Below are 12,625 nucleotides of genomic sequence, written 5' to 3'. Positions count from 1 at the left end.
CTAGGCTTAGCAGGCAGAGATGCTAGGCCATGAAACTCAGGGTTTATTCCTGGCTTGGCTGCTGCCTGGCTGGGTGACCTTGGGCAAGCCCCTCCCCTCTCTGTGCCTCAGTTTCTCCTCCCACCCTAGGTCTGTTCAGGCTGGCAGCTCTTCGAGGCCAGGACTCACTCGCTCAGTGTCTGTGCAGCACCTGGCACCCCACTCTTGGCTGGCATCCCCCAATACACCTAATATTAAGATCTAAGCCCTGAACGCCAACTAGCACTCCCAGCGGGGTTCTACTGCTTCAGCTAAAGGAGGAACTCTGTTCACTGGCAGCAGTAGTAGGCTATTATCCTCTTATGTAAACCTCCTGAGTTCTCCCCAGGCTTAGGGGGGCTGAGAGTCAGGATGCCTGGGTTCTAATGATTAGAGTGGGGTCTAATGATTAGAGCAGGGGAGGGGGTGGGCTGGGAATCAGGACTCCTGGGTTTGTCCCCAGCTGTACCTCCTCGTTTGGCATTGGGACAACACACCAGCCGCCAAAAGGAAGCTCCGCCAATCACAGCTGGCAGATGAAAAATCCCAAGTGCGGAATGGGGATTTGAACCCTGAGTCGCCTAATCCCCGAGCCGGTGAGTTGTCCTTGAGGGAGTGGTGCTCCCGGAGCTCTAGCCCCACAGCCCTCGCCCCTAGAGGGTGCTGCTGCGCGCAGCCCAGAGCCACTCCTGGGCCCAGGCATGAGCGGCCGAATCCAGCGCGGTGCCCGGGGCAGGGGTTGGATTTGCTGGGGCGGAAATTCGATTAGGGCATTTTCCAGACTCTCACGGCCCCTGCGGACTCCGATCAAATTAAACAGGGACCGTGCTTCCCGGCCCGGCACCAGCCAATTATCTCCCTAATCAAGTCTGAGCTGGGTTATCATATCAATTAGCCACCGCCTTGGACGGGTGCTGGGCTGCGACACAGGCAGGAGTTGCCGCGGCTGGAGGGAGGGGTGTGTGGAGGAACTACAGAGGGGCAGGGGGGACGGGACGGGGGAACAGAGAGGGGGAGGGGAGAATGATTGAATTAGGAGCGGGGAGAGATGATGGAAGATGGCAGAGAGACAAGAATCATCTCAGCCATTTCTCCAGTGCTGCTCATCTCAACCGCAAGATGTACACAGCAGGGAGTGCCCCCGGCCTGCTCCCCGGCGGGCGTAACCCAGCCCTGGCTCCACTGCAGTCAATGGGCCAGATCCCCCGCAGGTGTAAAGTGGTGTTGCTCCACTGGAGTTGGGGCCAGATCCCCAGCTGGGGGCCCACTCCCAGGGCCTCTACTTCTGGGGTGACTCAGTGTCACAATCTGAACGTCGCCACCAGAATCTAGCCTTCACAGTTGACTCAGGAGACCTGAGGGTCACCAGTGTCAGTGCCTGTCTGAGTCTGCAGAGAGCCTGAAGCAGTTGCTGAGAGAAAGCAGTTGCTGACAGCCCCAGCCATTGTTGAGACCAGATACTGGGCAAGATGGGCCCGTTGCTCTGCTCCATGGGGCTGCGGGGGGGAGGGGGGGGGGCGGGAAAGACAATGGGCATCTTGCCAGGGCCATGTGCTCAGAAAAAGAGGAGGGAGGGTCTTGTGGTGCTAGGCTGGGACTCAGGACATCTGGGTTCAGCTCCTGGGTATGCCATTGATTCACTGAGTGACTTTGGACAGGAGGTTTCACTGCTCTGTGCCTTAGTTTCTCCACCTACAGAAGGGGGATAATCCTCCCTTTGTTTAAACTGGAATCTCTTTGGGTCAGGGAGGGACTGTCTCTCATTGTGTGTCCATGCAGCACCCAGCACAGTGGGGCCCCTGACCTCAGGCTCTGTGCAGTGCCCCGCACAGCAGGGCCCTCAAGATCAGGCTCCGTGCAGAGCCTGGCAGCACAACGGGGCCCTGATCTCAGCTGAAACCTAAGTGCTGCAGAAATCTAAATAACATCCTGATGCTGTGGCAGGTTTTGAGGGGGTTGGCATGGGGGTAAGAGCTCTGAAAGGCTCTGTTTCATCCCAAGTCAATAGGTCCAGATCCCCAGCTGGGGTCATAGAATATCAGGGTTGGAAGGGACCTTAGGAGGTCATCTAGTCCAACCCGCTGCTCAAGCAGGACCAATCCCCAGGCAGGTTTTTGCCCCAGATCCCTAACTGGCCCCCTCAAGGATTGAACTTACAACCCTGGGTTTAGCAGGCCAATGCTCAAACCACTGAGCTATCCCTCCCCCCATTGGAGTCAATGGGGCAGATCCCTTGCTGGGGTAAACTGCTGGATCCTGCTCTCTGAAAGAGCCCCTTGTGTCCGGGAGATCCGATCCCAAGCTCGGATTCACCTCGTCCTGGCTACCAGTGTTATCGGGGGGAGAGTGTGAGACCTGAGGGCAGCAGATTATGGGCACCAGAGGAGAGATGGGGGGACCCCTATCAGCAAATGTGGGGTGAAGCCCCCCATTTCCCTGTCTCCCTGATGTAATAGGATGACCCACACCTTGCTCCACCCCCACCCCCCCGATGTAGATAATGCCCACTCCCAACAGAACAGGGTGGGTGGGTACTAGGGTGACCAGATGTCCTGATTTTATAGGGATAGTCCGGATATTTGGGGTTTTGTCTTATACAGGTGCTTATTACACCCCACTCCCACCCCAATTTTTCACACTTGCTGTCTGGTCACCCTAGCTTGGTATAGCAATTGATGGGGGTATTTGGGGATGGATGGGGGGGTGGATGGATACAGAGATGGGGTGAGGTGGGGGATGGGTGGATGGATAGATACAGAAATAGGGTGAAGTGGGGGATGGATAGATACAGAGATGGGTGGATGGCTAGATACAGAGATCAAGGGGTCTGGGGGAGGATGGGTGAGTAGATAGATACACAGATCGCAGGGTGTGGAGGGGATGGGATGGACAGATACAGAGACGGGATGGGTGGGTGGCTAGATACAGAGATCAAGAGGTGTGGAGGAGGATGGGTGAGTAGATAGATATAGAGATGGGGTGAGGTGGGGGATGGGTGGATGGCTAGATACAGAGATGGGGTAGGTGGCTAGATACAGAGATTGAGGGGTGTGGGGGGATGGGAGGATGGACAGATACAGAGATCGAGGGGTGTGGGGGGGATAGGGGTTGGACAGATACAAAGTTGAGTTGGGGTGGGGGATGGGTGGGTAGCTAGATGCAGATACAAAGATGATTTGGGGGGATGGGTGGGTAGCTAGATGCAGAGATTGAGGGGTGTGGGGGGTATTAGAGGGACAGATAGATACAGAGATCGAGGGGTCTGGGGGGTATAGGGGGTGGACAGAGACAGGGTGTAGTGGGAGATGGGTGAGTAGATAGATACAGAGATTGAGGGCTGTGGGGGGATGGGAGGATGGACAGATAAAGAGATCGAGGGTGTGTGGGGGGGATTAGGGGGATGGATAGATACAGAGATCGAGGGTGTGTGGGGGGGATTAGGGGGATGGATAGATACAAAGATCGAGGGGTGTGGGAGGGATAGGGGTTGGACAGATACAAAGATGATTTGGGGGGATGGGTGGGTAGCTAGATGCAGAGATTGAGGGGTGTGGGGGGCATGGGTAGACGGATAGATACAGAGATTGAGGGTGTGGGGGGATTAGGGGGACAGATAGATACAGAGATCGAGGGGTCTGGGAGGTATGGGGGTGGACAGAGACAGGGTGTAGTGGGAGATGGGTGAGTAGATAGATACAGAGATTGAGGGGTGGAGGGGATGGGAGGATGGATAGATACAGAGATCGAGGGGTGTGGGGGGAATGGGAGGATGGATAGATACAGAGATCGAAGGGTGGGGGGGATGGGAGGATGGATAGATACAGAGATCGAGGGGCGTGGGGGGAATGGGAGGATGGATAGATACAGAGATCGAGGGGTGTGGGGGGGATAGGGGAAGGGACAGATATAGAGATCATGGGGGAGAATGGGAGGATGGCTAGATAGAGATCGGGGGAGGGGCATGGCATTGGCAGAGGTGCTGAGAGCCATTGAACCGAACTGTAAAGCCTGTACATGATGGAAAGCACTTCAAGCCGGGGGGGCTGCCACCCCAAGCCCCCCTAGCTTCAGCCCCCTCCCCCACCCAGAGGAGACGGAGCGAGCGAGCCGATAACATGGCGATGGGGAGATCAGTGGAGAGGCAGAGCCCTGCAATTCTCTCACATCCAGAATTTCTGTCTCTCTTCCGCAGTCTGATGCTATATCCCCTGACCCCCCGCAGGTGCCCCACCCCGATGTGGTTCCAAACCTGTGATTCCCCAGGCACATTTGCCAGGGCAGGCAGCTCACCCCCACCCGCCCCGGAGATGTGCGTGCATGAGCAGATGAGGTGGCCGTAATGCATTCAGTGCTACCGCAGGAGGCCCACTGGGAAATATCCCCACGCACCCCCCCGTCTCTCGCCGTGTGCCGGAGCTGGGCGCCAGGCAGGTAGTGCGGCTCCAGAAACTGGTGGCAGACGCCCCCGCTCTGTCGTCAGCTAAATAATAACAGTGAAAAGCAGGGAGGAGCGGATTGGCCCCCAGGTTCCGGAATTGGGGCTAAAATCGCCGCCTCTGCCAACCACACCTCAAAATCTCCTCCCTCCTGGCCCTGTCTGTCTGCAGAACCACCCCTGGATGGCAGCCACCGGAGGCTGGGTGGGGGGTAGAAAAGCATCAAACGTCTCCCACAGAAATGAAGACTCGAGGTGTTGGGGTGGGGTTGGTAACCAGCTGGGATCCCTCCACTCCCCGTGCTCTGGGGTGCTAACGGCCTGCTCCGACTGTGACATGACCCCACCCCATCATGGCCCAGCGTGTGGGGCATCGGGGCTGGCTTCCCAGTGGAGCTGGTTCAGGGCCGGGGCAGAAAGCGGCTGAGACAAGCGTGAGGGCTCTCAGCTCCTGGGTTTTTTTTTTCTTTCTGCAATGTCTGTTTTGGGCGTTCCCGGGGGTGGGGGCGCATTCACTACAACAGGTCGTGGGCACAGGGCGCAGGCTCTGGCCGGAGAGCAGCCCCCGGCCTGGATGGATGCAACACGAAAAGCAGATGCTCTGGCCATGTAAACCCAGATGTGGCGGCTGATTGACACCAGCTGGGGGCCTGGCCCGCTTGTCTGCTACACCAAAGCCTGCCCTATGGGGCCCCTCTCCCCACACATCAGACCGTACAGCTGGACATGGGTTGTGACGAAAACATCCAGTGCATTTTATAAGGGGATGAAATTCTCAAGACCTTGGCAAACCCAAGTCCTAGATTTCCAGGCTCCAGCCAGTCTGACCTCTTGACCTCTTCCAGGCCAGAGAATCCCCTCAGGAGCTCCTGCGTGGAGCCCAGGAACTTGGAGGGGGGCGGCCTGTGGAACTCACTGCCACCAGAACGCCGCGTTCCAAGAAGAATGGGACAATATACAGAACAGGAGACTCTCCAGTGGTACAATAACAAGGATTAAAATAGAACCAAACTACTGGGCAGGGATCTATAGCCTTGAGCCAACTGCTACCTACTATCCGGGGAAATATTCCCTGGGGGCAGGCGGTCCTAGAATTGCCACCATCACAGACGGGATACCAGGCTAGGTGGGCTCCTGATCTAAAACAGGATGGTGATTCCTGCATGTGAACTGGCACCAGACAGCCAAGCTTCCTTTCTCTTGTTCAATTAACCCATTGGGCACTGGAGGGCTCCCCCGTTTCCCAGCTCCCACTGGAAATTCAGCCCATAAATCCCCCTGCAGGGAGGGAGGTGGCAATGTTTGCCCAACTCCGAGTGCCACCTTATGTGGCTTGGTGGGCTGCTCTGCAAGCATCTGGCATTGAACCCAGCCCTATCGAGATGCCCAAGCTAAATGGGGGAGTTGCCCTTCACTGCAGCAGTAGTAAGGCTTTTATCCTCTGCTTCATTTACACTTTGCCACTACAGCTGGAATTCTTATTATTACAGCAGCTCCTAGACAGACCAAGATCAGGACCCTCGTTGTGCCGGGTGCTGCACAGACACAGAGTGAAAGACAGGCCCTGTCCCAAAGAGCTCACAGTCCATGAGAGGAAACTGAGGCATGGAGGATGGACATGATTGGCAGGAGGCAGCAGCAGGGCACATGCACTGCCTACTTCAACCCACAGGAGTGTGTGTGTGGGGGGGTTTCACCTCCCTCCTCAGCCAGAGGAAAATTCCCAAGAGGAGGAGCTAATCTTAGCTCCACCCATGAAAGTAAAACCCTGTCACTTAAGGACCTGAAAGGGTGTAATACAACCCTCCATGGCTGAGTCCAGACTGAGATTTAGGGGAGCCCCCTAATGGTGACACCAGACAGCACAGGCTGGGCAGCCAGAGGGGACCACAGAATCATTCTGTGTCCAGCAGCCTCATGAGTGACTGACTCAGCTGTGCCCTGGCTATGCCACTAGTGGGAGCAGGAGGCTTTGGTACCTCGGGCTGTGCAGTGGGCCCCCGCTACAAAAGGCCATGGCTCGTGGTACCAAGGGAAAGTGACCCGGCTGGGGAGGGGGGAGTCCAATGGCTGCCACAGGGCACCTGGCACAAGGGAATCCCAGCTACACTAGCAGGCAGCGCCAGGCGGGGATTAGCAGAGATTGGCACACACAGCTGAGTCACTCGGTGCAGGGAGAGTTCTAAACACTGAGGGGCTGAGGGGGCATCTGTGAAGGGGAAGGAAGTTTGGGGGGTGTATTTAAAGGGGGGGCAGCAGGCATGCGCCAGTTGCATTCCCTTTCTCTGCTTTTCCCGGGGGAAGTGCAGCCCATTGGTTGGCAGCCATGTGAGTTTGCTGGGGTGGCCTCGGAAGAATCAGGAATAGAACCCAGGAGTCCTGGCCCCCAGCGCCCCAGTGCTCTAACCGCTAGACACTACTGCCTTCCCAGAGTTCTGGCCCCCAGCCCCCCACTCTAACCACTAGACCCCACTGCCTTCCCAGAGCTGGGGACAGAACCCAGGAGCCCTGGTTCCCAGCACCCCAGTGCTCTAACCACTAGATCCCACTGCCTTCCTAGACCTGGGGACAGAGCCCAGGAGTCCTGGCTCCCAGCCCACCCCCGCTCTAACCGCTAGACACCACTGCCTTCCCAGAGCTGGGAACAGAACCCAGGAGTCCTGGCTCCCAGCCCCCCACTCTAACCACTAGACCCCACTGCTTTGGCACCTCCACTCCTCTGCCAGTTTGGGGCTGCCCACCCATTGCACCTGCCCTCCCCCACCCTGGCTACTGATTGCAGGGGTCCTGGCTGCCAGCCTCCTCCTGTTCTAACCCCCAGCCCCTCCTCCCACCCCACAGAGTGGGGAGCAGAGAACCCAGGAGTCCTGGCTATCTAGAGCTGGGAACCAGAACCAGCAGGGGCAGTGCTTGGGGACCAGTTTATCTGGACACCTCCCTACTCAAAGTTCTGGGATAAAATAGGCCTCTACTCCCTCCCTGGTTCTGTGGAACCAGATCCCGGTTCCTATGAACTCTCCCCACCCCCCAGACCAGTGGGACTGATCCAGATGTGGTGGAGGTCAGAGCCTCCCTCCCCCTCCCCCAAACAGCTCTGCCAGGCCAGATGGGACTTTCCCACTGGGGTGGGGGTGGTACTCTGTGAGTTATACTTCCTGGGAGGAGGCTCTAGTTACCCCTTCCCCCAAGGTTCCCAGTCAGCAAGGAGGTCCTTGTGACCCACTCTGTGGGCATGAGGGGCAACCCAGCCCACAGGGAGCCCCCTCCCTGCCCCCCATGCCAAAAGCTTTAGTAGGAGGGGATGGGGGTGGAAGACCCCAGGCAAGGAGCCACGACTTGTGGGTTCATATCCTGGCTCTGCTACTGACTCCCTGCATGACCTTGGGCCAGTCCCTGCAGCTAGCTCCTTGCCTCACTTTCCCCATCTATAAAATGGGAAGAAGTGTCTGTCCTCTCCCGGTCTGTTCCAACTGGGAGCTCTTCAGGGCAGGGACTGGTACAATGGGGTGAGCCAGCCCCAACCTCAGTGGGCACCTTGAGACCAGCAATAAGCTCTGAAGCAAGGAGCAAATTATTGGGTTGCCTTAATATTCACTTCCCAGCTTGGGTGGGGGGTGCTTTGTGCTTTTTTTGAGGGGGGGATAAAGCTGGAGTTTGGCCCAAAAGCCCCTCCCCTTCACAATTTTCCTGTGGGGCAGAAAGCAAATTGCCCAGAGCTGGACAGCTTGGGGGGGGGGGGCATGACACGAGTGGGGGCTGATCAGTGGCCAGACCCGTGGGACAACAGTCAGCACCTCTCCCCCAAAGGAACCTCCCCTCAGCAGCAACCTCGGCAGCAGGGTCCCAGCCCTGCTGCCTGGTTAATATTCCAGAGGCAGGTGCCCACCCTCAGCCACCACCCTGGGACTGGAGAAGCCAGGGGCTATTTTTAAGGCTTTTGTTGGGGGGGGGGGGGAAGCCAGAGAAACCAATGCATGGCAATGGAAAGTTCCCCCCACAACAGTGTGTCCATCTTGGGGCATTGGTCCCCTCCACCGGGGGGTGCAGTGGGGGAGCCCCCCATGCACACATTGGCGTGGGGGGGTGCACCGCCTCCCTAGCAGATGGGGGAGGGATAACCCCACAACCAGCTCCCTCCTGCAACATCCCACACCCTCCTTCTCCTCGTTGGTGTGTGTGGGGAGACCTCCAGGGACCCCCACGATGACCCCCCATACTCAATTTCCTCCCCCCCAAAGCAATTACTCTCAACCCATCCGCCAGCAAATCGCCATTTTATTATGAAAACCCAGGGCGAATTTGATTCGGGGTGGGAAGGGGGGGCGTTTGCAATTGGGGGAGGGGGATCGAGATTCTAGATGGGGGCGAAATCCAGGAAATGACATTAAACTGGGGCGGGGGTGGGGGCTCGCACGGGAGTGAAATTGACAAGGCGAGCGAGGGAATCGGGAGGCTGAGCATAGTAACAGGTTTTTCTGTCCACTCATCCATCTCCCTCCATCCATCTCCCCCTCCCTCCTCGCTCTGGGGCTCAGCCCCCCCCTCGGAGAGCGTCCCCCCCGCTCCCCGCTTTATTTCTTTCCCCCTTGACCCCCCCCAGTCCAGGGGGGAAGGTCAGCAGAGGCGGCCCAGCGGGGTGCACTGGATCCACGGACCTAGCCCGAGATCCGGGGATCCTCTCCCCGCAAACCCAAAGGGCTTTAAAGAACCCACTCAGGGCTCGTTCCCCCTCCCCACGACCGGCGGAATTTTTGGACTTGATCCTTTAAAAAACCCACCACACACAGCCACGGCCACGGCCGCAGAAGTCGCTCCCCCCGCACCCCACCCACGTCGGACGCGCCAAGGGCCAAGGCTGGGGGAGGGGGGCGTACACCGGGGTCTAGGGCTTTTGAGACGGGGTGGGGGGCAAAGGAGGTGATATAATTGCGGGTGCAGTGGGGGAAGAGGGGCTCCGATCTCTCTCTATTAACCGCCTCCTCGCTTTGTTTACTTCTCTCTGGGCCGGATCCGGCTGGACTCCGACGTCAATCCGGATTGAGACATGCCAAGGGGGCCGAATCCTTCCCAGGGCTGACATGACTCTTCCCCGCACCGTGGAGTCCCTTCCCCATTTTCTGGGCGTGGGGGAAAGGGAAGAGAGCAGAACCAGCGCCCCCGCCCCGGGTAAGGGGAGCAGGATAGGGCCCCCCGCTCCAAAAGGTGAGGCCGCCCCGATTTCAGCCACACAGGCTGGTGCGTGGAGGGGAATAAAGGGGCGCCCCCACCCCATTTTAAGGGGGTGGCCAATCAACGCCCTCCCCAGTCGGGATTGGCCCCAGAGTTGGGTGCTGGGCACACCTCTCCCCCACCCCATGGCTGGCAACAGCCCCCACCCCTCCCTTATTAGCCATTCCACCCGCATCCTACCATCTTGGAAGGATACATTTGAAAAAAATGTGTCCCCTCTCCCCCGATAAAGCCCGTTACATAAAGACACGCATGGAAGGGGGTCTGCCCCAATCTCTTGCCAGAGCTGTTCTGTATCTACATCTATCCCTGCCCCCCCTCCCCCACACACACCTCCCCGCAGCGAGAGGGGATCGAGAGCCACCCAGAGCTGGAAGAATTATCCCAGCCCTCCCCCTCCAGAGATTACGGTACTCAGGGGTAATTGTCCCCCCCCACACACACACACACCACAAAATACTGCAGTAGGAGCGGATCGCGGGGTGCCGGGCAGGTGGCTTTGTCTGCTGCACCCACTGATCAGACGCAGGGGCGCCCCCTCCCCTCCGACCAATTCTCCCGAGGAAGGCGGGGGGGTTGGATGCATCCCTTCCTGCGAACATCGCTGCTAGGAAGCGTGTGTGCTCCCCCCTCCTTCCCTCTCCCGGGGACTGGCGCAAAACGATCCCTGTCTGGGAAAACAGGAGGAGCAAAAAAAACCCACCAAACAGATGACAGCCCCCCACCCCAGATTCCAGGACTGAGCGCTGGGCGGGGGGTTCCATATTCCAAATGATCTGAAACCCCTTGCCGTTCCCGCTCCTCCCTTCCTCTTTACCTTCCCCGCCACCCCGCTCACCTGCACCCCCCCCAGTCCCCTCCCCATCTCCCTGCAGTTTAGCACAGAACCAAAGCAAAAAGAGAGGTCATGGAATCGGTTATTTACACTGGGGGGGGGGTGCTGTCAGATCTCACCACCACGCCCCTCCCCCCCCCGCCAGACACCACACACCAGTCGAGAACCAATCAAGCCAGACTACCTTTAGCGAATCAGCTCGGGTCTCCTCCAAGGGCTGCTCCATTCAGATGGTCTATCCACTCCGGCTCGAGCCATTTCGCTTTCCTTCGCCCACCCCCCCCCAGCAAGGTGTTACGAAATCGGAGGGAGCGATGGAGACCAGTGGGCAGCGTCTGCCAAGCTCGGGCTAGATTCAGGGGTCGGCTCCAACCTGGCGCGGATCGCTTCGGATCCTCTGCCCTGCAGTGTGCAGGGGCGGGGGAGGGGGGGTGTCCTCGGGTGGCTTGTTTTCCTCCCCGCTGAATGCTTCTCCAAACGGATTCCCTCCCCCTTACAAAAATACAACAGAGGAAGGGGGAGAAAAATAGTCCAAGCCGGCTCCCCCCTCCGAATAACCCCGATCCCCCGCCCCAAACCCCCGGCTCTCAGGAGGTCTCCGCCGGGCGCCGAGTCCGCTCCAGCGCGGCGAGGGGGTGTCTCTGGCTAGATCCACGCGTGACCGGCAGTCCGGGCATGCTGGAGAGACAGCGTGCAAGCGAAATCAGCCCTGCCCGCGCACACGCGGGGCTGCTGCGGGGTGGAGGGGAGGAATCCCGCAATTCCACGGAGCAGGGGGGAGGATCGGGGGCGTTTCTCAGCAATCTTGCCCCGGGGGTCGCCGTCTCCGGGACCTCGCAGCCGCTGGGCACCTCCACCGTTCCCCTAGCGCCGAGACGGGCGCAGCGAAGCTCCCCACTCTTCCGCCCCCTCGGTAGCCCAGCGATCGGTGCCTCTCCGCCGCCGGCCCCCCCGGGTGGGGCTGGGAGCAGGGTCCCGGGCGGCAGGGCTGGGAGGCTGTGGCCGGAAGGTCACGCCTGCTCCGCCCCAGGCAGCAGCCGCCAGCCGGGCCCGGACGTACGGTGCGGTGCCAGCGCCTCTCTGCCTCCCCGTCCGTCCGTCGGCCAGGCGGCTGCGGAGCGCCCCGCGGCACAGCACGGTCCGGGCACCGGGCAGCAATGGGGAGCTAGGGATTCATTCAGCGCCAGGGCTCAGCGAGACGGGAGGAAGGAAAAGCCGGAGTGGAATCCGGGAAGGGGCACACCTGGGGGGAGGGAAAAACTGGGGTGGATTCAGAGGGGATGAGAGGGAGGGGAACACCTGGGGGAGGGGAATAGCTGGGGTGGATTGAAGCGGGCAGGAGGGGAGGGACACACCTGGGGGAGGGGAAGAGCTGGGGTGGACTGAGAGGGAGAGGAGGGAAGGGGCACACCCAGGGAGGGGAATAGCTAGGGTGGATTGAGGAGGGCATGGAGGAGGCACACCCAGGGAGAGGAGTAGCTGAGGTGGATTGAGGCGGGAGGGGAATAGCTGGGGGGGATGGAGGAGAGGATGGAGGGAAGGGGCACACCCAGGGCACACTGAGGAGGGGATGGAGGGGAGGGGCACACCCAGGGAGGGGAGTAGCTGGGGTGGATTGAGGAGGGGATGGAGGGGAGGGGCACACACAGGGAGGGGAGTAGCTGGGGTGGATTGAGGCGGGGAGGAGAGGAGGGGTACATCCAGGGAAGGGAGTAGCTGGGGTGGATTGGGGAGGGGATGGAGGGGAGGGACACACCTGAGGAGAGGGAATAGCTGGGGTAGATTGAGGGGGGATGGAGGGAAGGGGCACACCCAGGGAGGAGAATAGCTGGGGTGGATTGAGGGGGGATGAAGAGAAGTGACACACTTGGGGGCAGGGAATAGCTGGGGTGGATAGAGCGGGAATGGAGAGGAGGGGCACACCTGGGAAGAGGGAATAGCTGGGGTGGATTTAGATAGGGATGGAGAGGAGGGGCACACCCGGGGAGGGGAGTAGCTGGGGTGGATTGAGGGGCAGAGGAGGGGAGGGGCACACCTGGGGGAGAGGGAATAGTTGGGGTGGATTGGGGTGGATGGAGGGGAGGGGCACACCCGGGGAGGGGAATAGC

The 12,625-nt window shown here is 59.5% G+C and overlaps 1 protein-coding gene across 1 annotated transcript in view; it reads right to left on the bottom strand.

The window, feature by feature from the left end:
* The window catches only part of ADGRL1 (adhesion G protein-coupled receptor L1), a 93,643-nt gene extending 83,807 nt beyond the window's left edge, over positions 1-9,836 (bottom strand). Inside the window, exon 1 of the mRNA XM_075061137.1 lies at positions 9,447-9,836. The gene's annotated coding sequence lies outside the window, so the exon portion shown is untranslated. The remainder of the gene's footprint in view (positions 1-9,446) is intronic.
* Positions 9,837-12,625: the final 2,789 nt, after the last annotated feature.

Source organism: Chelonoidis abingdonii, chromosome 26 (genome assembly GCF_003597395.2).
Source record: "Chelonoidis abingdonii isolate Lonesome George chromosome 26, CheloAbing_2.0, whole genome shotgun sequence".
NCBI lineage: Eukaryota > Metazoa > Chordata > Testudines > Testudinidae > Chelonoidis > Chelonoidis abingdonii.
This window is presented reverse-complemented; position numbering and strand designations above follow the sequence as displayed.